Below are 27744 nucleotides of genomic sequence, written 5' to 3' on the forward strand. Positions count from 1 at the left end.
ATAATCCCTAGGGTGTACTGAATTGCAGCTAATTCTGCGACGTAAACAGAAGCAGGATTATCGAGCTTATGGGAGACGGTTAAATTGTTATTGAAGATACCGAAGCCAGTGGACCCATCAAGAAGTGATCCGTCAGTGTAGTACATATTGTCGCAGTTGATGTTTCGATATTTATTGGAAAAAATTTTAGGGATCTGCTGCACGCGTAAATGATCCGGGATTCCACGAGTTTCTTCTATCATGGATGTATCGAAAAACACAGTAGAATCAGAAGTATTTGATAAGTCGACACGATTTGGAATATTCGAAGAAGGGTTAATATTTTGGGACATGTGATTGAAATACAATGTCATAAAACGGGTTTGAGAATTAAGTTCGATTAACCTTTCAAAATTTTCAATCACGGGACGGTTCAAGACCTCACATTTGATTAGAATACGAGAAGACAGGCTCCAGAAGCGGTTTTTCAATGGTAGTACTCCAGCTAAAACCTCCAAACTCATCGTATGGGTCGACTGCATGCAACCTAAGGCGATACGCAAACAACGATATTGTATTCGCTCCAGTTTGATCAAATGTGTGTTTGCTGCGGAGCGGAAGCAGAAACACCCGTATTCAATAACAGACAATATCGTTGTTTGGTAAAGCCTTATAAGGTCTCCTGGATGGGCTCCCCACCATTGTCCGGTTATTGTACGAAGAAAATTCACTCTTTGTTGACATTTTTTCATCAGATACCTCACGTGACAACCCCAGGTGCCTTTAGAGTCGAACCAGACACCAAGATATTTGTGTACCAAAACCTGAGAAATCGTTTTACCCATTAATTGTGTTTGAAGCTGAGCAGGTTCATGCTTCCTAGAAAAAACTACTATCTCAGTCTTCTCCGGAGAGAATTCGATACCTAGCTGTAAAGCCCAAGCAGACAAATTGTCCAAGGTATCTTGCAATGGTCCTTGCAAATCGGCAGCTTTGGCTCCTGTAACAGAGATTACACTGTCGTCTGCAAGTTGTCTTATCGTGCATGAATTTGCCAGACATTCGTCGATGTCATTTACATAAAAGTTGTAAAGAAGGGGGCTTAAACATGAGCCCTGGGGAAGACCCATGTAGCTAATGCGAAAAGTTGCCAAATCGCCATGCGTAAAATGCATGTGCTTTTCGGACAACAAATTGTGCAAAAAATTGTTCAAAATTGGAGAAAATCCTTGTCGGTGAAGTTTACCCGAAAGAATGTCAATAGAAACGGAATCAAAAGCCCCCTTAATGTCCAAGAATGCAGACGCCATTTGTTCTTTACGAGCATACGCCAGCTGAATATCTGTTGAAAGCAACGCAAGACAATCATTCGTCCCTTTGGCACGGCGGAAGCCAAATTGAGTATCTGATAGTAGACCATTTGATTCGACCCAGTGGTCTAAACGACGGAGTATCATTTTTTCCATCAATTTCCGGATACAGGATAGCATTGCAATCGGCCTATAAGAGTTGTGATTAGAAGGTGGTTTCCCTGGTTTTTGGATGGCGATCACCTTCACTTGCCTCCAATCCTGCGGTACAATGTTTTGCTCCAGGAACTTATTGAACAAGTTCAACAAGCGCCTCTTGGCATTGCCGGGTAGATTCTTCAACAAGTTGAATTTGATTCTATCTAATCCAGGCGCGTTATTGTTACAGGACAGGAGGGCAACTGAAAATTCTGCCATCGTAAAAGGTGATTCTATCGCGTCGTGGCCCGGAGACGCATCGCGAACAATATTTTGCTCAGGAACAGAGTCCGGACATACTTTCCTGGCAAAATCAAATATCCACCTACTTGAAGACTCCTCGCTTTCGTTGACCGTTACGCGATTCCGCATTCTTCGGGCTGTGTTCCAAAGAGTGCTCATCGATGTCTCCCTCGACGTCTCGTTCACGAACCGACGCCAATATCCACGTTTCTTTGCTTTAGCCAAGCTTTTAAGCTTGGTATCAAGCTCCGAATACCGTAAATAGTCGCCAGGTATACCTCCCGTCTGGTAGGCCTTAAACGCGTCGGATCTTTGCGTGTAGACATCGGAGCACTCTTGGTCCCACCACGGAGTGGGAGGCCGTTCTTTGATCGTTACGCCGGGATATTTCTTCGTTTGGGCTTGCAACGCGGCGTCGAGAATCAAGCCCGCGAGGAGGTTGTATTCTTCAAGTGGTGAATGATGTTGAATCGACTCGACCGCTTTTGAAATCATTTCCTCGTATAACTTCCAATCGACATTTCGTGTGAGGTCATACGGAATGTCAATTGGTCGCATGCGAGTTGACCCGTTAGTAAATGAAATAAGAATAGGCAGATGGTCGCTACCGTGAGGATCGAGGATTACCTTCCATGTGCAATCCAACCGTAGCGACGTCGAACATAAGGATAGATCCAAAGCGCTTGGGCGCGCTGGAGGTTTCGGGATACGTGTCATTTCACCGTTGTTTAAAATATTCATGTCGAAGTCATCGCAAAGGTTATAGATTAAAGAGGAGCGGTTATCATTGTATGGGGAACCCCAAGCCACGCCATGAGAGTTGAAGTCTCCCAAAATCAAACGTGGCGAGGGAAGAAGTTCTATTAAATCATAGAGCAGCCGTTGCCCAACCTGTGCTCTGGGGGGAATATATATTGAGGCAATACAAAGCTCTTTACCTTGTATTGTCATTTGACATGCGACAACTTCGATGCCTGGAATCGAGGGGAGGTTAATACGATAGAAAGAATAGCACTTTTTAATCCCTAAAAGTACTCCTCCATATGGGGTGTCTCGATCAAGGCGAATAATATTAAAATCATGGAAGTTGAGATCAATATTTGAAGTAAGCCAAGTTTCACAAAGGGAAAATGCATCGCATTTGTTTTTATATATCAAAACTTTAAACGAATCAATTTTTGGTAAAATACTTCTACAATTCCACTGTAAGACAGAGATAGAATCCTTCATATACGCAGTTGAATTAGGCATCGAAGGATACAATCGCTGCAAGGAGAGGCCATTGGGCAGTCAACTGCTTCAAAAATGATCTAACTGTTGGGAGGAATGCTGTAAGAAAAATTTTAATTGGATCGGGTACATTGAAAGTTTCAAAAATCCAGTCCACAATGTCAGAAAATTTCACTAATACAGAGTTTGTTTCATCAACTGGGAGTGTAAAAGGAGCAACTGGGGTTTTAGATGTTCCTGGCAGTGCTGGGAACTCCTTCTGGGACTTTAAATTTGCCAGCCCAGGAGGAGTTTGCTTCGGTTTTTCCGCAGCACTGTTTGGTTTGTTTGTAACTTTCATTTCACTTTGAGAAATCTTAGGACCTTTTCTGGGAAGTTTAGGAGAGGAAATATTTTTCCTCTTTCTAGACTCCCCAGGATTGGCGTAAGACGCTCCCGCTGGTGAATCGTCAGAATCGGTTTCATCAGAGGACAACAGATCGAAGGGGTTCGAAGTAACGGGAGAAGTGGTAACGGTCTTCTTCAGCATGTCAGCGTAGGAACGCTTTGAACGCTCTTCGAGAGACCGTTTTATTTTATCCCTGCGCTGCATGTACACCGCACATGTCGAGAGCTCATGCAGATTTTCTCCGCAGTGAATACACTTTTCAGCGTTAACACTGCAAGAATCTTCCGCATGAGACTCCCCACACTTGCCACAACGTGCCTTATTGCAGCAGTAGGCGGCTGTATGGCCTAACTGCTTGCAATTCAGGCAGTTCATGACGCGGGGCACGTAGAGCCTCACAGGGAGACGAACCCGGTGGATCGAGACGTGGCTTGGTAGTGCAGACCCGGCGAACGTAACACGAAACGAGTCTGACGGAGTGTATACTGTTTTGCCACCGATGATCGATGCTGACCGCAATTGATTGCAGTCGAGCACCTTTACTTCGGGACACGTTTTGTTCTTAAAGCACCCTTTGGCACTTTGCAGTATACACTCGACGGACAGACTCGAATCGGTTATGACACCGTCGATCTCCACGTCTCGTGCGGGTATGTAAACGCGATACTCGCGTGTGAAGAGCTCAGAGCAAGCTATATCGTTGGCCTCTTTCAGGTTACCGACCACGACACGGAGCTTGTTAGGCCGGACCTTGGAAATTTCGGTCACGCCCTTGTACTCCTTCGTCAGGTCTTTAGAAATCTGCAAGAGGTTCAACTTTTTCGATTTCGGTCCTGCCTTTGGCCGAAAATAAACAGTATAGCTGCCCTGGGCTCCGTCTGGGTAAAGCCTGGGGCGAGGGGGGACTGAAGAATGAACAGGGGAGGGGGTAACAGAAGGGTCAGGGTCAGAGGGGTTCGGGGATGGTGGCGCGGGAAGCGAGGGATCTACATCCATTGCGCTAAGTCTAGCGCACTAGCGCTGACAAGAACACGTACCTTTTTATTTCTCCCTTCCAGTAAGGTTGGTTGTCCGATCGTTCGAAGTAGCAGCCGTTACAGCCAGCAGCACCAATACAGCAGCACCAAACAGCCACCAGCAGCGAGCCAGGTGTGAGATCACTCCACACAGCGATACAACTCGCTGACACTGATGGCTTCTTCTTTTTCCTCGTTTGTGTCTCGTCCACTGCTGTAGCACAATCCAGCCAGCAGCCAAATCGGCTTGCGCACCAGCTGGCAGTCACGATGCGAAACAGTTGCACAAAGGCACGACCTTGAACCCGGATTTATTTCACTCGACCAGGCAAACAATGCCAACACTTGTTCACACGTCTTTTGTTTTATACTCTATCGGACCGATCACCAAACACGTCCAGTACTGATGCGTGTTCGGCACAGAATGGTCTTGCACATTGTCGTTTATATTTTATGCTGAGCAGTTTCTCAATTTTTGTTTGAAGAACTTTATAGCACCACGACAATTAAGTTATTATATAATAAGAGAGCGCAATAAATTTTGTATTTTAAAATAATAGTACAAGATAAACAGTTTAGTACACAGTGTAGCAGATAAAATTTGCTGCGAAGACCATACAAACCTTTGTACGAAAAGTAGGAAGACGCCAAATGCGATTACTTACACTACGAAAGTGTTTTTGTTTCATTTGTCCTGTCATTTCACCTGCTGATGTCTGTCTTAGGATGAGGAAATTCAACCTAATAACTACCACCACGTAGTAAGAAATGGTGGTGAATTGACGTGATTTCCCTTCAATACAGAATGAAAAAACTTATTGAACTTTGTTGTTTGAATTTGTAGCATCCGGTCGAAGTAAAAATAAATATTTAAAATATACCTTGGTACAGCTACCGAGGTTTTAATTAAAATTTGTAAAAAAAATACAGCCCTGTTTAATGACCTCTCTCACTTTGGAACTCATTTAAAGCCACTGCAAAACGACGCATCACCATCCTTGAACGGATACCTTTTCTTCTATCAGCAAGCTGGCACTATAATCTCGTTTCATTGCATATTCCTTCCAGCAAATTTACAGACACACTGACACGCTATTACTAGTGCCATGCTCTGTCCATGCGATGGTGACTACTGTAGCAGTCGATAAACATTTCGAAAGAGTACAAGATCAAAATACATTCTGCAGAGCAGTAGCTGGCGGCAGCGCTTGCCTAATGTAGGACAATTCTTCCCATACTACACCCTGTTGAAATGTCGTTCTGCAGTTGATGAGTAATCGCCCAAAAATTGGATGTACGCTTGCATGCATAACGAACGAAACACACGAACCCCGAACCGCCTTTGAGTAAAAGTCACAAACCGGCACCAGTTCCGAATTGATTGAAATGGTGGCGCCCGGTTATTTTACGACAGCACAGCAAGACGGGCGCCTCCGGGTAGAGAGAGCTGTAGTGCAATAATTCCATCGCACAGGCCGCCGTGCCACCACTGTAGACGGGTTACGATAAAGTGTTTAGCATTTAAATTGAAGGGGGAAAACGACGCTTTCGGGATGAATTTTTTGCTCAGGGTTCAGGCTTCCGAGCGTTTGTGGGAATAAGGCTGGCAGACAATGCGTGAGCAATGCACGCCTGGATGGATTTTTGTTTTTTTTGTTATCTAAACTATTTTTATAGAAGACAACCTCTCGACTCGGATGTTATCAGTCGATTTGGAGAGAATGGTTTTATAGTATAGCGAAGAGTAACAATTTCTTCGCACTTAGATCGTAGATCATAAATCATACTTTAATTTAATTACTTTTTGACCTTTCTCACCCATGAACTTGGTACTCGAGCGCGATAACCAGAGTGATAATTATTATAGAACTAGCAACTAGTTTGCATGAAGCCATTCCGGGACCGTAGAATTATGTCCATTCTTTGGTTAGGGGAAACAAGCTTCTCGAGGCCAACCTGCATGCTGTAATTGAAGCTCACAGTCTCCATATTAAGAAATGTCAATTTCAGAGTAATATTCATTCTGAGTCAACACGATAGCAGATAGAGATTCGTTCACATGTGCTGGGTTGTTTTGAGTCAGTACTCTAACTTGTGTTTTGAATTTCTGGCTGTCTCCGACACGGTTGAAAGATATGTACAACAGTTAGGTTTTTTCTCTTTTGTTGGAGACTGAACCGCGATCATTATTTGATCTATTGTAGTCTCAACTTACTCTAAGTCGGATAACCTTTGTCTAGCTAGTGAGTTAGCCTTTTCATTTTCTTCGTTTCTATAGTGACAAAAATCCCAGTATAAATTGACCTGATTTTTCTTAGCCAGCTATCGGAGCTATAGGGTTCATTTCTACACTAGTTCTGAGTACGTAACAAGAAGAAGACTTTGAGGGCTTCTGTTACTACCCGACTACCGCAGAAAGTGCATTCTATTATCGCGTATATTTCTGTTTAGAATACTGTTACTCAATGTCCCATGAAGGAAAATTTATCAACTCCTGGACCTGTGACCTGTGTTTCACTCCCGTGAAATCATTTACTTCAGAATTGTCTGTTTAACGATAGGCTGACCAGATTTACTCGGAAGGAAAACGGGACAACTGGGTTCAAAAAACGGGACACTTGGGAATATAGATTTATGAAAATTTTGATTAACCAAAGCATTGATTGTTTTGCTAAACCTGCCGCATTCGGTACAAAGGAATATTTAGCTGATGCACAGTAAATTTGCCACAGGAAAGATCGAAGTTTTGCCTAACAATTATCATGGCTTCCATGGTCTCAACTAGCAATCTTAACTTCTTATCAGTCTACATACTGTTTGCGATAGAGAATATGCCGGACACTACCAAGAAGGCACAAAGAATATGCAACAGCTGTAACAAATCCCTGGCAACTTAGAAATATATATTTCAATTCGTAAAATATTGGAACCCAACGATTTGCAACTATCACGGCTCTGTATTCATTGAAGCATTATACGAAAAATTTTCAAAGAGTATCCAAAAAAATGGTACAGAATGGCAAAGAACGGGACGCTTAAAAATAGTCGAAAAAACGGTACTGTCTCGTTCAAAACGGTACGTCTGGTCAGCCTAGTTTAAAGACAAAGTGAGCCTTCTTGTATTCTGAGCCCACCTTGTTTCCGACATTCTCGTTTTGTCTTTATTATTCTGTAGGGAGTTTCGAAGTTTGATTTTGTTTACCCATTCCTCGCTGCTTTTTTTGGAAGTTTATTCCCTAATATTCTAGTTTTAAGTTCTTGGTGTGATTTTCCTACAACTAAAGATTCATACATTTGCGCTGTAACTGTTTCCGACATGATTGAGAGACATGTACTCCAGTTTTTTTTCCTTTGTTGGAGTGTGAACCACTGCGATCATTATTTCATTTATTGCGGTCTAAGAGTCTAAGTCCCTAAGAAACTTTTTGATTGTTACTTGTTGCTTAGTAGCTTTGATTGTCGCTTTTTCTCATCCACCAGGTACAGCCTTTACAGGGCTCAGTGAGACTCCACAGAATGGTTCTGGACCAACAAAGTTAGTGGACAACCTTTGCCTAGCTAATAAATCATCCTTCTCATTTTTTTCGATTCTTTCGAGACGAGGAACCTGGTATCAATTGACCAGGTTTTTCTTGGCCAGCTGTTGGAGCAATTGGATGCATTCCCACACTAGTTTGTGGGCTTCCCGAATTCTGGTCCCACCTTGTTTATAACTTTCTCATTTTATATCTAATTTCGAAGATTGGTTTCATTTCTTCTGAAACCTTGTTACTTTTTTATTATATTGCTAATTTGGGAATATTAGATTACTGATATATCTCCTTTTTCTAGATCAGACTGCCGATTCAGTTCAAGAGCGTTTTTTCCGCCATTTGATGAAATATATGTGAAGTACTGCATCTAGGGAAAACAGGAATAAAACGTATAAAGATAAAGATATAACAATTGGGAATCCCTAGAAATTTATGGGACGAACCTTCTTTGCAAGTTTGACAGTTATCACAAGCAGCAAAAAATAAACAAAAATGAATATTAAATTAAAATATGATCCCAATTACGTGGCTCATAGATATGATAGGATTCATGGTTCCGGCGGTGGAGTTGCAATTGTTGTTTATCGCCGAATCAAACATCGTGCTCATCCGCATCTTGAGATGAAAGTTATTGAAACTTTGGGAATTGAAGTTCAAACTGAACTTGGGATTTTATTTATTGCCGTAAATATGCTACCATTCCAATGCACACGCGAGCACAAAAATTATTTTAAAGGTGATTTACAAAAACTCACCAGAAATCGTTCGAAATTTTTTATAATCGGCGATTTTAACGCTAAACATCGTTCATGGAATAATTCTCAAAGTAATTCCAATGGCAAAATGTTATTCAATGATTGTTCTCCAGGATTCTATTCTTTTTTGTCTCCGAATGTTTCTACATGTTTTTCTTCTGTAAGAAATCCATCAACAATCCATTTGTCACTTACAGACCAAAGTCATGTATGTAGTGAATTGATCACACATGCTGATTTTGATTCTGACCATCTTCCAATAACGTTTTCTATATCACATGAATCAGTTTTAAACCCTATGAGCTCCTTTTTCAATTATAACAAGGCCAAACGGGAAAGATATAAAACTCATATTGAGAGTAATTTCAATAATGAGCTGGATTTGCAAAACAAAGTGAATATTGATTCCGCTCGAGAAGCCCTTAAAATGTGCAATTATTGATGCCAGGAATTATTCTGTTCCAAAGGCTCAAGTGAAATTTGATTCACCAATAATTGACGAAAATCTTCAATTTCTAATTCGCTTGAAAAATGTCCGCAGACGACAGTATCAACGTTCTCGTGACCCTGTTTTTAAAACTATTTATAAAGATTCACAGAAAGAGATTGAACATAGATTTACTCTTCTGAGAAATCAAAATTTTTAGATTAAAGTTGAAAAACTGAAACCATATTAAAAACCCTTTTGGAAGCTGTCGAAGATATTTGAAAAACCTTGATGATTAAGTCGTTTTGGGCCACCAAAATGATTACACTGGCCAATTCAGGTTCTGTCCTGAAACTCAAACTGGAAAAAAAAAGAAAGATTATAGCTTTTTAAATGCCCGGCTGTTTGCTTTGTCCCGCATTTCTATCATTAGTAATACCGCTATTGCTAAGTGGCATGCTTATTATTTATCCGTGTTTGTGTGTAATATGATTTTACCCTTCCTTTCACACGCTTACTGCCGGTAACCGCAAGTCAGTCCCATCTGTAGAAATATTAAATCGAGGAAACAGTTTCGAAAGATATTTTATTCACGCTCAGTTATCACTTATTTAAGACGAATTATTTTGACAATATTCATACATATTAGCCTGCACTAATTACGTTGTAAAAATCACTAAAATCATTTTATTTTATGATAAAAACCTTAAGTGTGACTGACTTGTCGTAACATTCTACACCGAAGCGAAAAGTAACCGCAAGTCAGTCACATTACCATGTTGATACTATAGTGCGTGTTGACGTGTTGTTATTCGTTGCCGTGGAAAGCTGTTAATCCTTCGCTGTTAGGAAGTGTATGTCCATGAGAAAAGTTTGAAAAATGTCAACGTTGGAAAATCTCATGATGTACGGAACCGATGAAAGCTCATCCGGTGAGGATTCGGATGAAGAAACTGAAACCGGGACTGCAGTTGGTTCATCCGACAACTAATGTCAAGATGAGCCCAATCCGTTTGAGGTTCGAGCATCACCTTTGGAGATTTTTTGGAACGATTCCCTGGATTCTGATGGAAGTTTTTTCGATACTCAAAATTTTCCGGATAGACCCACGAATTCATCACCAATTCAAACTAAAAAATAATCCTAATAATGGATAATTGTTACTAGACAATTTATTTTTATCTAAACGGTCATATCGAACTTCAATTCTTCACTCCCCATCCATTTTACTGTTGTATTATGCATGTTTTTTTAAATCGGGACTGACTTTCGGTTATTTTTCTTCTGGGACTGACTTGCGATTACTTTGCATAATGGGACAATTCGACTTGGTATTGAACAAACCACTATTTTTTATCGGTACATCTGAAAATATACTCAAAACTAGGCCAAAATCCGATGCTAACTCAAAATTGACAAAACTACAGATGGGACTGACTTGCGGTTACCGGCAGTTTACTTCTCTACTATACCGACTCTTGTTCCTTCTGCCAAATATCGCCAATTATAATTTCCTGGAGAAGTTTCGTTGGGCGTCCTTCATGGCAGTTTTATTATAAGAGGGAATTCGGCAGTTTTATTATCGGAGGTTACTTTTGAGCCTGAGAATAAACCCATGCTTAAGTGCTTTTTGACATCGAATGGCCCCATTCTACTAAGATTCGAATCCACGACCATCCGTTTGACGAATCGGACTCTGTAACTTTGTGGCTACGCAACTTTCTCCATTTTAAAGTGCATTAAAATACCGCAGATTGCCAGAGCTACGAATTTTCACTGTCAACAACAGAATATCAGTCGGAATTGAAGGCTGTAAATATCGATGTCAGCACAACCGAGCTGGAAATGAAATTATTTTCAGGTTTAATCGGTTGACAGTGGTAATACTGACTACTGCGATTTCGCAAGCGCTGTATTGTTTTAGCGATGTTCATGTGTTTGAGAATGTAGATGCTCATTTTCTAGATCGGATTTATGCATTGGATTGGCTCGGATCTAATATATTCAACATGTTTCCAGACAATATCATTTTTTTCATTGACATGATTTTCAATGAGAATTGACATGGGTGGCACTCAATATCAGTCTCAATATGAGGGATTGAAGTTGCTGTTGTGTGATATTCATTTTGTAGTTTCGGAATTTCGTAGCTCTGGCAGAGTTATTGCTCGTCGGGTTCGTCGCTTCTACGTTTGCTTACGGGAAAGCTTTATTTGAGTCTTTGAAGGCTTTTAGCACTTCCGAGCTAGCTAGGAGCACCATAATTCGCAAGAATGGTTATAATCTTTCATTTTTCCAGCTTGAGCTCTAGTGCAGAACCTGTGTTGGCCTGGGGCAAACCTGTGATGACAACTAATCAACAAAACGAAATAAATGCCCTAAAGCTCAAACTGGAATAAATCAAAAAATGTGAAATTCAGCATCGAATTTAAAAACCGACCATGTACATTTTGTTCATAGTTTCAAAAAAATTACATGTGCATAATTTCAGCTCAATCGGACATAATTTAGCGCTGCCTGAAAGTACTCATAGATTTGATTTTTTGACCCTCGAAGTCTCCCAAGGGGGAGACATGGATTTTTTTTTATACAAACTGACTTAAAAATGTGAAAAAAACGTCAAAATCGATCTTCTGAGTCTTTGTCGTTTTTCTGGGCATGTCACACTGTTTCCAAAGCTGCGAAAACGTGATCGAAATTATTTTGACCCAAAAATTTTATTTTGGTGTCCTCAAAAAAAATGTTCCAATAATTATTCTCCATAATATTGAAGTTACAATTTTGTGTTTAATCCACTCAACACTGAGAAACGAATTTAACTTTTCTCATTTCGGAAAGGTATTGCACATTTCAAAAGAAACAACTTTGATGAAGACTCCGTACTTCTATCTACCTATTTAAATGAATTTTTGTGGAGTTTTCTATAGATTATCCCAATAACCAATTGTTTTCAATTTTACTTTTTATAGTGATTTTCTGCAATGTTTCAATGTTCTACAATATTGTTTGCTATAACGAAACGAACATTTTCCTTTCACGGTGCTCCCACTAATTTTAAGAAGGGGTACACACTTATTCTCGCTTTAATTGTTCAGTAATTTTTATTACGGTCATGTTCAGTAAATTTGAAAAAATAATGATCATTTTGTAATTTCCTCAAAAATAACTGATGTCGGTTAAAGTTTTCACTGAACCACCGTTATACAAAAGGCACTTGACGAGCTCAGCAAAAAACATGGCTGACCTTTTCTGTAAACTAAAGTATGTTCTGCACTTTCATAAAGTTCAGTAAATATTCGACGATCTGTCAGCACCTACCTAGGTGTTGCTGAAAACCCTTCAATTGATTTACTGAACTCTTGATGTTTGTTACTATACTGTTCGGCAATTTTTCTGCATCTGTCAAAACGAAACATCAAAAGTCCGTCATTTTGCAAATATTCAAAGAGTTTCGAAGTTGAGTTTTTAAAGTGTTTCGCGTGTGATTTTCAAAAAAAAAAATTAAAATGGATATCGTACTTTCAAATCTACAAGAAAACGACGTGGAAGTACACGATCTATTCAGTAAGTTGGTATTTATCAAATATGTACGTATTTGTGTATTTTAGTTGAATGTTTCATATCATGGCTCATCCGCAACAATGATTTCACCCAAGATTCTATCTATTACGATTGAGATAATGCAAATCATTTCAGTCAGCATATGGAAATTTTTCCACCACAGGAGAGCAGTTTACTAGAAGCCTGCAATAAAAAGCCTATATTCATCATTCAACATTAAACGTATCAAGTTTTTACTTGAATGTGCTGAGAACACCAGAATCATCGATCCAAACAATCCGAAATACCTTTATAAAATTATTCAACGGTTGTAATAGCAGCTTTCACAATGGTCGTATTTATTTTTCTCTTTTCGCTGTACGTTTACAGAACGCTCGGTAGTTTTTGACGAATCGTCAGCTTTGTAAATTTACAAAACGCTCGGTAATTCGTGACGAGTAGTCAGCATTGTAAATACCGACTCATGCAGCAATTTTTGATGAACACTTTGTAAATTTTTACTGAGCTATCTTCTATGTTTGACGTTTCAGCGAGAATGAAAAATTACCGAACACTCGTCAAGCAAATGAATTACTGAACAGATTGCTGATGGCTCAGCTGTTGAGAACTCGTTAAAAAGATTGCTGAGTTCGGTAAAAGAAACTAAGTGTGTATATACGTTAGTGAACAAATGCGCCAGTAATCCCGAGATAGTCGCGGGTAATTGAATCCCAAAATCTAATTTTGAGCCTAAAATTAAAATTAAGAGTGGCAAATAATTATAACAGAACAAAGAAACAAAGGAAAAACTTGCAAAGAAACAACAAAGAATTGTAGCAATCATACATAGCTATATTTATAAAAATGTTAAGGTGAAACTTTGCACTCGAATTTTGCAAGGTAATTTTCTCGAAAATTAATAAAATTACGAGTATGAAACTTAGATCGATTGTTTGCAACGCTGACGCATGCATTACGCTGGGTTTGAGACCTCCGATTTTTCCAATGGCTCTACTGGTAATTGGTAATTGTCTGCTCGATTCGAGTGCTCCAGTTTAGTTTCTGGTCAAGTATAATACCCAAATATTTGAAGGGGAGCTCGGAGCCTTAAGCTCACTTTGACAAGTGAATGGACATGAGCTAGAATCTTAGTATCAACAGATCGTTCGATGTCAGAGGGACTTTTACGCATGGGTTTATTCTCAGGCTTTCTCCTGTCCCGCTACTTGAGCCTTACCTCACGCAAATATTCCTGAAATAAGGCCCACAGTCCACAGTAACCAACGAGGCTTGATGAAGAAGAGCAGTAGAATCTATAAATAAAAGCGTAGAGGGTAAAAGTATGAAAAAAATCGTCACTCACCACGGTGACTCAGTAACCTTTCTTTCCGTTATAGTCGTTGAAGATGAAAAAGAAAACTCGGTCACAACCAAGGTCAAATAATATCGAAAGAAAATAATACCGAATCAGGCTCATAATTTTTTTTTTAAATTTGGCAAGGATGAAAGCTTTTATTTAGTAGACCCTTAAACGGAAGGATTTTAATGAAATTATTGATAGAACAAATTTTTAAAACGAAAGCCTCTTCTTCAACAAAAACTCAAAGTAAATCAAAAATATTCTTTTTCATTTTTATTAAATCAAATCAAGGTTTTTTTCTAGAAAATTTTTTCCTTGTACTGAAATCATATTGCCATGAGAATCCAAAATTGTAAACACAATAATAGTACAAATTAATGTTGAGAGGTGAATACCGAATTCATTATATTGAGCATAGGAAATGAATTGTTATAAGTGATAATTATGATTAATGTTTGCAATCCCGGGAACGATTTCTCGGGAATAACTGTTTCCCGGGATTCCCGGATCCCGGGTACAGAAATATTTACTTCCGGGATCCCGGGATTCCCGAGTTCCTGGAAAAAATTCGCAAAATTTTATATAGTTTTCCATACAATTGTGCAATAAAACTTAATATACTATCAAAACACGAAACTCATGTCGTGCAGCTTTTAAGTGAAATTACGGTCAATATCTGCTTGCCGTATAATATACAATTATTTGCTTCAATTATTTGCCAAAAATATTTGCAGTCTTATTCAGCAAATCCATTGGCCTTTTGGTATAGCTCTACTGATTCCAGGGCCAAACACCCCAGCTCCAGTATTTTCACCCATTTTTATTCCATCGGTGTAAAACACAACAGAACCTGGACGCGGACACGGCTCCCATTCACAGCGGCTTGATTTAACTGGTTTGAAGGGAATGTCCCAAGTAACACGGTTAGTCTTTAATAAGTTTAGGTAATTGATATATAACAAATCTCGTCACAATAACAATAACGTATAAACTTATATACAGCTTGTTAACAACTCAAAAAGCGCAAGGGGCGGAGTCAATATAAAACATATATTCAACTTCAAATGAGTTGTTCACACGACTTATATAAAACAACTTTATAACGACTATAACCACCACTCTTACATTTCCAGTACCAACAAATGGTGGCCTGTTATTAATAGGTCATAAACAAATTGCACAAATGAGTTGAAATTTCACTCGCTGATGATTGTTTCTAATACATACAAAACAGATGCCCCATGAAAATAATCATGGCTCTTCATTTGAGAAATTATCAAGACAATTCATTGATAGAATAGGGTGTTGGTATAGTGATTTCAGATTTGTCGTGAATATTTGCCTTGTACTTCGTTAAAATTTACGCGCTTCGAAAATACCACAATATGATAGTAATCAATATCTTTTTTTTTTTAAATTTGAAATAAAGAAAAAAAGTAACAGATGAACTCTAGAGGAAATGAGCCTCAGGTATATATTTTCGATAGGATTATATTATGAAACGTGCCTTTAGCACAGAAAAATGGTGTTGAATATTATTTTAGCACGCCGCTTGCGCTAACGAGGCAGCCATGTTGATTATTAGCATTCGTTGAATGGGTACACCGATTGGCCAAAGATTTTGTCCGTTCTATGACCACTATCTATGAAGTTTATTTCGGTAAAAATATCGCAAAATAATTGAAAAAAATGTACATTGAAACATCAAGGTGAACTAAGATGTCATGCACTATATACTAATTATTTAAACTTTCTTACTCTTTTAGCAAACCAAGCGAGGAGTAATTTCTGCCACAATTTGGAGATGGATTCGTGAAACCAATTAAGCAAGGCTATATAAAGCTACTACAATCTATAAAAAAAACGCCGTCACCATCTTGATTATTGTAGTAGAGAAAATAATACAAAAATTCTCCTAACTAAACCACGCATTAAGTAATATATTTTGAAATTTAAGTAAAACAGAAATATTCAAACATTGATCTGAGGTTATTAACGATGATCAAAATAATAATAATAAAACCGAAGATCGTTGAGCAAGACAAAAAAGAGAATTGAAACAAATCATGGCCGATCAAATCAAACGATTTTCTTGTTTTAAGTAAATTGAATGATAAATTTATTGATTATAATTTACTGTCCAATTTATTATTTATGTTTAATCAAACATAAATTCCCTGGGTGTTTAAATATTTTATATAATTTTGAATATTATAACAGTATTTTTGATCTGCACTGTATTTGATGAAGAAGAAATAGTTCACACCATAAAATCACATTTTCACTTCTCCATTTTTAGCGGGGGCCTAGTGTGGTTGGTAACGTCTCCGCCAACCACGCTCGACGCCTGGGTTCGAATCCCACCGCCGACATAGGTGTCGATGGTTGTGAGGTGGCGTGATCCACTCACAACCAACCCAACTGGTCTAGATTCAATCCTAGCCGACACCGGGAGATTTTCTGAGGCGAAAAATCTCTGGGATTACGCCTTCCATCGCATGAGGAAGTAAAGCCGTTGGCGCCGGTCCGTTAATAAACGGGTCGTGAGTTAGGGTCCTGGGTGTGGAGTCGCCTCCCTGGGCGTCGGTGATTGACCACAACAGTGGCGGAACTAGACCGACGGAAAATAAGCGAGAATAAAAAAAAAACTGATTTAAAACTGAACTACAACTTTTGCGGCCATTTTTCAATTTTGTCTCCACTATACGTTTTGCTGTCAAACACATATTCACCACTGTTGTCTCTCTTGCATTCTCAAGAAAAAAAAACTAGTTATAAACATGTTATAAATCAGTTTTTACAGCAATTCGTAATGTATTTACAACTTCAACTTGTTATTTCGATTCAAAACATCATTCCGATTTAAAACATCAATGTGAGTGAATTAAAACCCAATGTTTTCCCTGTAACTTATTTATGACTTATTTATAACTTTTTCCATTCATTTTTTTCGTAAAATATGTTGCATGTGTTACTTGGGGTCATAGTTTGTCTTCGTTGACATCCAATCTTCTATTGTTTTAACATCGAAAATCAGTCTGAATTCCTCGAGGATCTCTAAGTGTCTCACCAGGTCACCATCTAAGATCTTATTATAAAGTTTAAATTGGAAAGCACTTTTTGCAGCCTGCTGCTTTACATATTTGGAAAACTAGATTTGCTACGCAGTTTATTTGAACATAATTTGCATCGCGAAATGACATAGCAAATATATTTTATAAAAATGCTTTGCTACTGTTTAAGCAAAAAGAGTTTGGAGCAAATATTTACTTTAGTGTTATAGTATAGCGTATATATTAGCCCGAAGACACATTTTGCCCTGAAAATTCAGTACCTAACATAGCCTCGCTTAATGCCTGCCTAACACTCAGCTCAGTCTTCAACAAACTGAAAGTATTACACTCCAGTTTCTAATGAAATATAAGTAAGTATTCTAGAAATCAAACTCCAGCGGTGATTCAGTGGAGTTGAGCAAAGTTTTACAGAAGCAAATTACATTATTTGGACTTAACCCAGCTGGCCTCGAGGTACGATGCTGGACTAACAAGCCAGTAGCCGTAGGTTCGAGTCTCGGCTCGGGAGAGACTGTAAGTATCAGTAGGATCGTAGAGCCTAGCCCCCGCAATTGTCGCAATTGATTTTTGATACCTTTTATTAATAAAACTTATTTGAAATCTCATTTTTGCTAAGAATTTTTTTCCCATTCCCGATTCCCGGGAATTCCCGGGAAATGAGATTTTTAATTCCCGTTTCCCGGTAAATCAATTCCCGGGAATATAGCAAATCCTATCTCTGATACTGAATAAAGAATTATTATTATTATTGAATCCGCAACTTTTATTTTCAAACGGTTGTGACCATCCCACAGAACATAAATTTTCTTCTTCATCGAAATAATAATTGAATCAAATTACTTTTTTATTGAGACTCTAAAATGTGGTATGTAAGCTTACGTAATAGCATTCACGATTGAAAAAGTGATAAAGCGAGCACAGTTTCTCTGACCCCCAACGTGATAACCTTGTTGACCTTGATTTTTTAAAACATCAACAGCTTTTACAAATGAATAGATTGATCGACTGATTTTTGTCAGCATTTATAATCAAGTACACTTTCAACGTGAAGAATTACGGCATCATAATCTTTGCAAAAAAGGGTTTCATGGCTGTATTGGATTTAATCTATCAAGAAACGATGTATCAAATGAAGGATCTGTCCAGACTAGATCGCAGCTCTAAGTGAATTGATTAGCGTGTTTATAAAACATAACGTTACGGCAAAAGTGCGATAAGAATGTATATTCTGTCTATTTATAGGGCGATCATGTTGGGGCAGAAATCAGTTGCATCTTAACGGTTGGTAGTGAGCAGAAAGTGAATTGGAAAATAAGTGAATTTGTAACAATTTATAGTTGAACTGTTTGCAAGAAGGTACCGGGTTAGGTATATCAAAATAGACAAGACATTTGTTAAGTTTGTTTTGCATTTTAGTCTACAATAATGAAGTGGAGATACGCAATACTAGCACTGATAATTATTTTTTCCGTTGGAACGCTCGGTAAACCTTCACCTCAATCGACGTGGGACGACGTTAATGTACCAATCACAGTAAGATTTCTGATTGTTTTTATATCGATTCATAATAATTTTATAAAAGTGGTAGTTCAGAATCGTTTGAAATTGTACGATATTATTGCAATAACATTAATAATAACCAATTTATATTTAGAGTTCAACAGAGCTTCGTAGTGGGTTTGAAACAGTTCCCAAAGATGATCGGAAAAAGGAAGAACATGTCAAAAGAACTAAACGCAACATTGTCACCCCGTGGGGTAATACAAAATTATATACAACACATAAAATTTGTGATGATTTTGTTTTCCTTTTTAGCATTTCAACAACTAAACTGAAACTTGCATGCCAGTAAACCTGATTTGTAATCTAAATTGAAGTATATTTTTTTAGCTGATTGTGTAAGTTTTAATGCTGTTACAGTGTAAAACATCAATGCTGAACATGTCGAATTGTTCATGAATGTCTAATATTAATTTTCATAATCATAAAAAAACATTATTATTTGATTGAAAGATAATAGAGAAAAAACATTAGATTTGAAGTAATTATTTTGGCAGCCGCACTCTGTATCTAAGGAATCTTCAATACCTGTTTACAGCTGAAGTGTTTGGGACGGGACATCCGAAGTTTCTCATAGTTCTTTATGTTTCTTACCTGTAATAAAGAGAAAAAAAATCATAGTTTAATATATCATAACAGGCCAAAATAAAGCAAATGTGAATAATCAACAAACTAAATTAATCTTGAAGTAGTGTTTCACTATCATCAGTCTAGCGAATCTTATCTGTTGTATTTATGGTTTCATTTACATAACTACAACAGTTGTGCACACCGACTTCGAAGCACATTCTCTGCAGCTTTTTGTAATAGCTAGAAAACAATACCTGGCAGTGTTAGTTGGCTGTTATTATGTGAAACCACAACCGAGTTCTCTAGTTTTTGCTGCAATTGGTTTGCGTGCACAGAGCTCCGAGGATAAAATATGAATGAAATTTGATGCTGGTTGAAGTACTGCAATAGCTTGCGGTTGTACTGCAATTTAATTTTCCAATTCATTCATAAACTTTACGGTGAACTATATTTTTTTCCCTGTGACTCGTTCATCAGTCGCCGGGCCTCAAGGTAGCCAGTTTGTAGCAAATTTAATTTCTTGTTTCTGTTGCGTTCCATCAAATTTATCCGCTTTGCCGACGAGTTTGCTCGAAGCAGAGCGCAAAATTTAATTTGGAAACTTTTTACTCAGCACCAAAATGGACTCTCGAATCTACACAATAACATGGACATGCCTTGCAGGCGAAGCGGACTACGCTAGACGGCCCGTAAAAAGCCATAAACAGGGACGAGCTTCGTATTCGATAAACACGGTTCAATAAACTTTATCCAAGCCTACCGAAGCACCCGACGACTAAATGGACCAAATGTTTGGACGTCATCAAGCAAGAATGGAACAAATACGTTACTGAAAAATACGTGTTGTGAGGAAGAATCAAAGCGGAAAATCTAAAATTCTACCGATTCGACCTTTAAGTGTTGAAGTGTTTAAATTGTGAAATAAATGACATCGCTGAGAAAAATGATTAATCGTAGTGGTTTATGTATCATACAAAACAATTGAATTAGAAACCCGAATTGATTATTTATTGACAAGCAATAATATTTTTTGTTGCACCAATTAATAAAAATGAAAAAAAAATCCATCTCGTTTTGGAAAGCAAATTACATCACACCGTTTTATCGGGAGTGAAAAAAAACCTGGAGCTGTTGCTCAAAACTCGTCCACAATCAATTCCGGTACCCTGCGGCGCAATCCATCAGCACCATCACTTCAGTTTGCCGGTGTTTGGCGCAAAATTTCGTCATCCGCTCGCATCCAGCAAGACAGAAGCGCATGCAGCAGACAAACAGACTTTTCCCGAACAGCGTCAGCAGACAGATTTCATCAAAACCAAACGGTGGTGCAGCGGCACATTTCGTTTGGCAGCTCGTTTGACCCCGATTTTGGGGCCACCGATGAATGAAGCGACGAAAGAGGAAAAACGTTCGGCTGCTAGTTCTGCAATCGGCGTAAATGCAACAGTCGGTTTGTTTTCACTCCACACAACATTTGTGCATTAGCGATCGATTAGGGGCTTCTGTAGCGCGCTAGAGAATAGTTGTGGGTGGAGGATTTTTCATTAGCTCAATTGGTTGAGTTTTGCCTATGCTTCTGGGTGTTGCGTAAAATCGACTTGCTTTTAGTCTGGTAAGTATTTTAAACTATTTGAGAGATAAATATTGTCGACCAACATATTTGAACAGGGAAAATTTGCTTTTTATAGCGAATCAAGAGCATATTTTTGCCTTTCTCCTAGAAAGGTATAGCAATCACTCGCAAAACCGAAAGTATAAAAGTGCTCCATAGGGCCGAATGGCATATATCACTCGACTCAGCTCGTCGAGCTGAGCATTTTATGTATGTGTGTGTGTGTGTATGTGTGTGTGTGTGTGTGTGTGTGTGTGTGTGTGTGTGTGTGTGTGTGTGTGTGTGTGTGTGTGTGTGTGTGTGTGTATGTGCAGATTTTTATTCTCACTCACTTTTCTCAGAGATGGCTGGACCGATTTTTATGAAATTAATTGCAAATGAAAAGTCTTGTTGCCCCATAAGACCCTATTGAATTTTATTGTAATCGGATTTTTAGTTTAGAGGTTATGTTTAAAAATGTGAAAATCACGAAACAACAATATCTCCGAAACTACACAACCGATTTGAACAAAATTGGTCTCAAAGGAACGGGCTACCTAACAAACCCCTCACTTTCGAATTTTATGAAGATTGAACATGTCGTTCAAAAGTTATGAAAAGAAACGTGTTCTGAAGACTGTTTAATCTCACTCATGTTTCTCAGAGATGGCTGTACCGATTTTCATAAAATCAGTGTCAAATGGAAGGTCTAGTTGCCCCATAAGACCCTATTGATTTGTTTTGCAATCGGAGTATTACTTTGCCTGTTATGTTTAAAAATGTGAAATCCAGCTATGCAAAGGAACATATTCCGAAGACTACTTGGACTCACTCACTTATCTCAGAGATGGCCGACCCGATGTCCACAAAATTAGTGTCAAATGAATGGTCTAGCTGCCTCAATAGACCCTATTGAATTTTACTGTAATAGAACTGTAACTTCATTTGTAATGTACCGACTTGTGAAAATAACGAAACTTCATTATCTCAGAAACTACACAACCGATTTGATTATTATTATCTGATGAGCGGGCTAGTTAAGGGTTAACTGATGAATTATGATTGAACACGTGGTTTCAAAGTTTGGCTGCCCTATACGTTTCCTTTTCACTTGATTATAATCGAACTTGAGCAACCGTTATGTATTAAATTGTTAATAAAACAACGAAAGTCTATTATCTCAAAGATTACATGACTTATTTGAACATAACTAGTGTCATAAGAACGAGTCATCTCTCAAACTTACAAATAACAAACTTCATAACAATTTGATATGTGGCTCAAAAGTTATGGAAAGAAGAGAAATTCAAAGACTATTCAAAACTATACCTGCTTTGATCGATATATGTGGCCTCAACATAATTTAAATGTGGTATCGTACTATTTGAACGTTCCAAATTCATTGATTCCTTGCAATGTGTTTAAAGTCTGCAAATACACGACGAATCGGTCATAGGATATCGTCCCCTTAATGCTAGAACTAGATAACTCGAAATTTGTCAATTTTGAGTTAAGTATGCCATCATATTTATCGCGTCGAACTCTATAACATATCCAAGACTCGTTGAAACACGATTACAAGAAAAAGTATTATTCATCAAATAAAAAACTAGATATCTCAACGAAAAACAAATGTATTTTGTAATAAAACTAAATAACTCGGCTATTTGCTAATCTTTTCGATGCTTTAATGGGCCTGAAACGATATGAATGCGTTTCATAAAAACTGATCCTTTTTTTTTTTTTTTTAAGGGGGGATTTGTTAGTAGCTTAAGTATTTATGATAAATATATTTAAATAATGAGTATGTGTGTCCAATCACAAATGGTGACTTCTCAACACTGTTAGAAATTTGTAATTTTAATTGTTAGGATTTGTTTGCTTTCGCAATTAGGACTTATCATTCGTAGGGATTTAAACCTACTTGTCAGAAAAGGGGAAGTAAACTTACAACTAACTTAATTGCTAACTTATTGGCTATAAAGAGAGCTTACCGTAGCAATTGAGGATTGCAACGATTTTTGTCGAAAATTGTTAATAATTTTATTTGACATAGCTTCTAATGGTTCAACACCAGTAAGTCTATGTAATTCGAGTGTACCAAACCAAGGAGGACGCTTCAAAATCATTTTCAGAATTTTATTCTGAATCCTTTGGAGCGTTTTCTTCCTTGTTGAACAGCAACTTGACCAGATCGGTACAGCATAAAGCATTGCTGGTCTAAAAATTTGTTTGTAAATCAAAAGTTTGTTCTTTAAACAAAGTTTAGAATTCCTGTTAATGAGAGGATATAAACATCTCGTATATTTGATGCACTTGGCTTGTATACTCTCAATGTGCTCTTTGAAAATAAGTTTTTTATCATAAATTAGTCCCAAGTACTTAACCTTGTCGGACCAACTTAAAATAACCCCATTCATCTTGACAACGTGATTATTGTTTGGCTTGAGGAAGAAGCCCTAGGCTTATGCGGAAAAATTATCATTTGAGTTTTAGAAGCATTGGGAGAGATTTTCCACTTTTGCAAGTAGGAAGAAAATATATCTAAACTTTTCTGCAATCGACTGTATATGACACGAAGACTTTTTCCTTTTACGGAAATGCTTGTGTCATCGCAGAACAATGACTTTGTGCATCCTGGAGGCAAATCAGGAAGATCTGAAGTGAATATGTTATACAGGACTGGGCCCAAGACAGAACCTTGAGGCACACCTGCTCTGACAGGAAATCTATCAGATTTTGAATTCTGATAGACAACCTGCAGAGTTCGATCAGTAAGATAATTTTTTTAAATTTTGATTAGGAAAATTGGAAAATTAAAAGTTTGCAATTTCGCAATCAAACCTTTATGCCAAACACTGTCGAATGCTTTTTCTATGTCTAAAAGAGCAGCTCCAGTGGAATAACCTTCAGATTTGTTAGCTCGTATCATATTAGTAACTCTGAGCAATTGATGAGTTGTGGAATGCCCATGGCGAAATCCAAACTGTTCATTTGCAAAAATTGAATTTTCGTTGATGTGTGACATCATTCTGTTAAGAATAATTCTCTAAAACAGTTTACTTATTGAAGAAAGCAAACTGATTGGTCGATAACTTGAAACCTCAGCTGGGTTCTTATCCGGTTTTAAAATGGGAGTAATTTTTGCATTTTTCCATAATTTGGGAAAATATGCAATTTTGAAGCAGCAGTTGAAAATTTTCACTAAAAATTCCATTGTGCTCTCAGGGAGATGTTTGATTAGTATATTAAAGATTCCATCGTCACCAGGTGCTTTCATATTTTTGAAATTTTTAATAATTGATTTAATCTCTTTCAAGTTAGTTTCAATTATTTCTGCAGGTAAAAAATTCTGGGAAGAAATTAAATCCAATTGACGTGTGACTTCAATTGGACTCACAAAATTCAAATTTGAGTTATGAACACTCTCAAATTGCTGAGCATGTCTTTGAGCCTTTTGTTCGTTGGATACAAGAAAACGTTCACCATCTTTTAAAACTGGAATAGGCTTTGAAGGTTTCTTAAGAATCTTCGACAGCTTCCAAAATGGAATATGGTTTCAATTTTTCAACTTTAGTCTCAAAATTAAGATTTCTCAGAAGAGTAAATCTATGTTTAATCTCTTTCTGTAAATCTTTATAAATAGTTTTAAAAACATGGTCACGAGAACGTTGATATTGACGTCTGCGGACATTCAAACGAATTAGAAGTTGGAGATTTTCGTCAATTATTGATGAATCAAATTTCACTTGAGCCTTTGGAACAGAATAATTCCTGGCATCAACAATTGCACATTTTAATGCTTCCAAAGCGGAATCAATATTCGCTTCGTTTTGCAAATCAAGCTCATTATTGAAATTTCTCTCAATATAGTTTTGTATCTTTCCCAATTAGCCTTGTTATAATTAAAAACAGAGCTCATAGGGTTTAAAACTGATTCATGTGATAAAGAAAAAGTTATTGGAAGATGGTCAGAATCAAAGTCAGCATGTGTGATCAAATCACTACATACATGACTTTGATCTGTTAGCACCAAATCAATTGTTGAAGGGTTTCTTACAGAAGAAAAGCATGTAGGACTATTCGGAGACAAAATAGAATAGTATCCTGAAGAACAATCATTGAATAAAATTTTGCCATTGGAATTACTTTGAGAATTATTCCATGAACGATGTTTAGCGTTAAAATCGCCGATTATGAAAAATTTCGAACGATTTCTGGTGAGTTTTTGTAAATCACCTTTAAAATAATTTTTGAGCTCGCGTGTGCATTGAAATGGTAAATATGCTGCGGCAATAAATAAAATCCCAAGTTCAGTTTGAACTTCAATTCCCAAAGTTTCAATAACTTTCGTCTCAAGATGGGGAAGAGCACGATGTTTAATTCGGCGATGAATAACAATTGCAACTCCACCGCCGGAACCCTGAATCCTATCATATCTATGAACCACGTAATTGGGATCATATTTTAATTTTATGTTAGGCTTCAAAAATGTTTCAGTAATAATTGCAATATGCACATTATTTACTGTTAAAAAATTAAAAAGCTCATTCTCATTGGCCTTCAATGAGCGAGCATTCCAATTTAATATTTTAATTGTTTTATTTAAAATCATTGCTAAATTTTAATTTAGAAACAATTTTAATAGTAAAATTTGTGCCTATTCGAATGGCTTCAAACATTGATTTTGCCTGCAACATGGCGTTCATAAGATCGAACATTGCCTGTTGCAAAATAGAAAGTTTACCTGCCGTAATAGGCCCCAGGCAGTTGACATTAGAAAAAATATTGTCGGCAGCAATATTAGCTGGAGTAATAGGTGTACAATTATTTTCTAGCGTGTTTTGCTTACCCATATTAACGGTCATTTTCGAACTACCAACACTAGGCGGTATAATGTTCGAACTACCTGTAACCTGTGCATAAGTTAAACGGGTATGCAAAGGAGTAGGTAAACTATGCGTCACTGGTACGCTTGGAGAAATTTGTTTTGAAGTTGGTTTTAATTGAGAAATTGAATTTTGTTTACCTTGCCTTGCCCTAACAATTGCTAAACGGACTGGGCATTGATAAAAATTTGACATATGGTTGCCGTTACAATTCGCACAGCGAAAATTTTTACTCTCTTTCACAGGACATGTGTCCTTTTTTTGAGAAGAGTCTCCACAATTAAGACACTTTTGGTCCATGTTACAGAATTTGGAACCATGGCCATAACGTTGGCAAGTACGGCATTGGGTGATATGCTTTTCACCTCCTCCATACTTCCTATAAATTTCCCACTTTACACGCACATTATACAAAGCATGTGCTTTTTCAAAAAATTTTAAGTTGTTAACCTCATTGCGGTTAAAATGAATTAAATAATTAACAAGGGAAATTCCAGTTCTCTGACTGTTTTCGCCTCGTGATTTTTGTTTCATTAGAGTTACTTGGGTAGGGGCTATGCCAAGTAATTCTGTTAAAGTAAGTTTGATCTCATCAACGGTTTGATCGTTGGTGAGACCTTTCAAGACAACCTTGAACGGCTTGGCGTTCTTGGTGTCATATGTAAAAAATTTGTACATCTTGTCAGTTAAATACTGAACAAGACGATCACGACCCTTTACTGAGTCGGCTAATAAGCGGCATTCACCTCTACGGCCAATTTGATAGGTAACTTTAACGTCAGAAACAAACGTTGAAAGTTCCTTTTTGAATATATTAAATTCAGAAGAAATAGTTACCACAATAGGTGGAACTTTCTCCTTTTTTAAAGATTTTATATTTTGTATAGTTTCATTATTAATAACTTCCATTTCACCAGCTTCTTGCTCAGGCAAAATATCAAAAGGATTGTCACTACAGACACTCGTAGTGTCAGAAAGAGATGCCTCTCTTTTCCTCCCCGCAGCGATGCGAGGCTTCTTTTTCCGTCCAGCCATTTCAGGTGATACGAAAAAAGTTAAAACAAATGTTAAATTCAAAAGTAGGTAGTCTTGAGAAAGACTGATGGGAAATAACTTTCAGGTAGTCTTTAAAAGACACACTGACAATACACAAACTTTGAAGCTATAGGCAGTCAAAGACCAGTCCACAAGCAACCGAAAAAACGTCTGATCTGTAGGACAGTTCAAGACGCACTGTGAAAAAAACTGATCCTTTAATAATAACATTTGAATCGTCACCACCATAATAGGTCAAATTTGCAAACTCGTTTTTCTCGACACGTCAATTTTCGAGTTTTCTAGTTCTAGCATTAAGGGGACGATATGATCAAAGTCAAATAACAAACCGTTTGAAATGATTGGTTTTATCAAAATGACAATATCCTCAACTTTTGGCTTCTGTACATCGCCTTAATTCTGAATATATTCATATTGGGTGGTATTCGGTCATTTTCAGCAGACTTTCTGGCATCATCCTGACACCGGCATTACCCATATTGGGAGGTATTTTTGGTTATTTTCCAGAAACTAAAAGTGGTCGTCTTTAAATTCAAAATGGTGTCCAGGGTCAATGTTTGGTTTCTATGCATCATCACGTTTACGAATATATCCATATTGAGTATTATTCGGTCATTTCCGACTGTTGCCTATAAGTTGCCATTTAGCGATTCAAAATGGTGCCTGAGGTCAATTATTAGCTCCTTGCATCATTCTGGTTCCAGAGAAACTCATATTGGATAGTATTTGTTTATTTTAGGCTGTTTTTCACGAACCGGTAGTCGCCATCTTAGATTTCAAAATTGTATTTAGGATACTGGTTAAAGAAAAACTCATATTGGGTGATATTTGGTCACTTTGGACTGTTTTTCAGAAGCCCAAAGTCGTCATTTTGGACTTTAAAATTGCCTGTGAAATCAATTTCTGTCATCTGGGCGTAATTCTGGTTCCGAAAACATTCATATTGAATGGTATTTGGTCATTTCCGGCTGTTTGCCAGACACCGGAAGTCACCATCTCAAAATTCAAGATTGTGTCTGTGATCA

General features: G+C 37.6%; 1 protein-coding gene and 1 long non-coding RNA gene across 12 annotated transcripts in view; one reads left to right on the forward strand and one right to left on the reverse strand.

Annotated features, from left to right (window-relative positions):
* LOC129724776 (uncharacterized) overlaps positions 1-27744 on the reverse strand; it is a 366266-nt gene that overhangs the window by 120656 nt on the left and 217866 nt on the right. The gene's annotated exons all lie outside the window — the stretch shown is intronic.
* Positions 18281-20134, forward strand: LOC129724780 (uncharacterized). 3 transcript variants are annotated; one of them, XR_008727963.1, is made up of 5 exons: positions 18281-18409; positions 18470-18586; positions 18708-18810; positions 18869-18951; positions 19797-20134. It is a non-coding gene; the product is annotated as an uncharacterized LOC129724780 (long non-coding RNA). The 3 variants fall into 3 exon arrangements; XR_008727962.1 differs by having other exon boundaries at positions 19847-20134; XR_008727961.1 differs by lacking the exon at positions 19797-20134 and having other exon boundaries at positions 18282-18409; positions 18869-19290.

The sequence above is a fragment of the Wyeomyia smithii genome, chromosome 2 (assembly GCF_029784165.1).
Source record: "Wyeomyia smithii strain HCP4-BCI-WySm-NY-G18 chromosome 2, ASM2978416v1, whole genome shotgun sequence".
Classification (NCBI taxonomy): Eukaryota; Metazoa; Arthropoda; class Insecta; order Diptera; family Culicidae; genus Wyeomyia; species Wyeomyia smithii.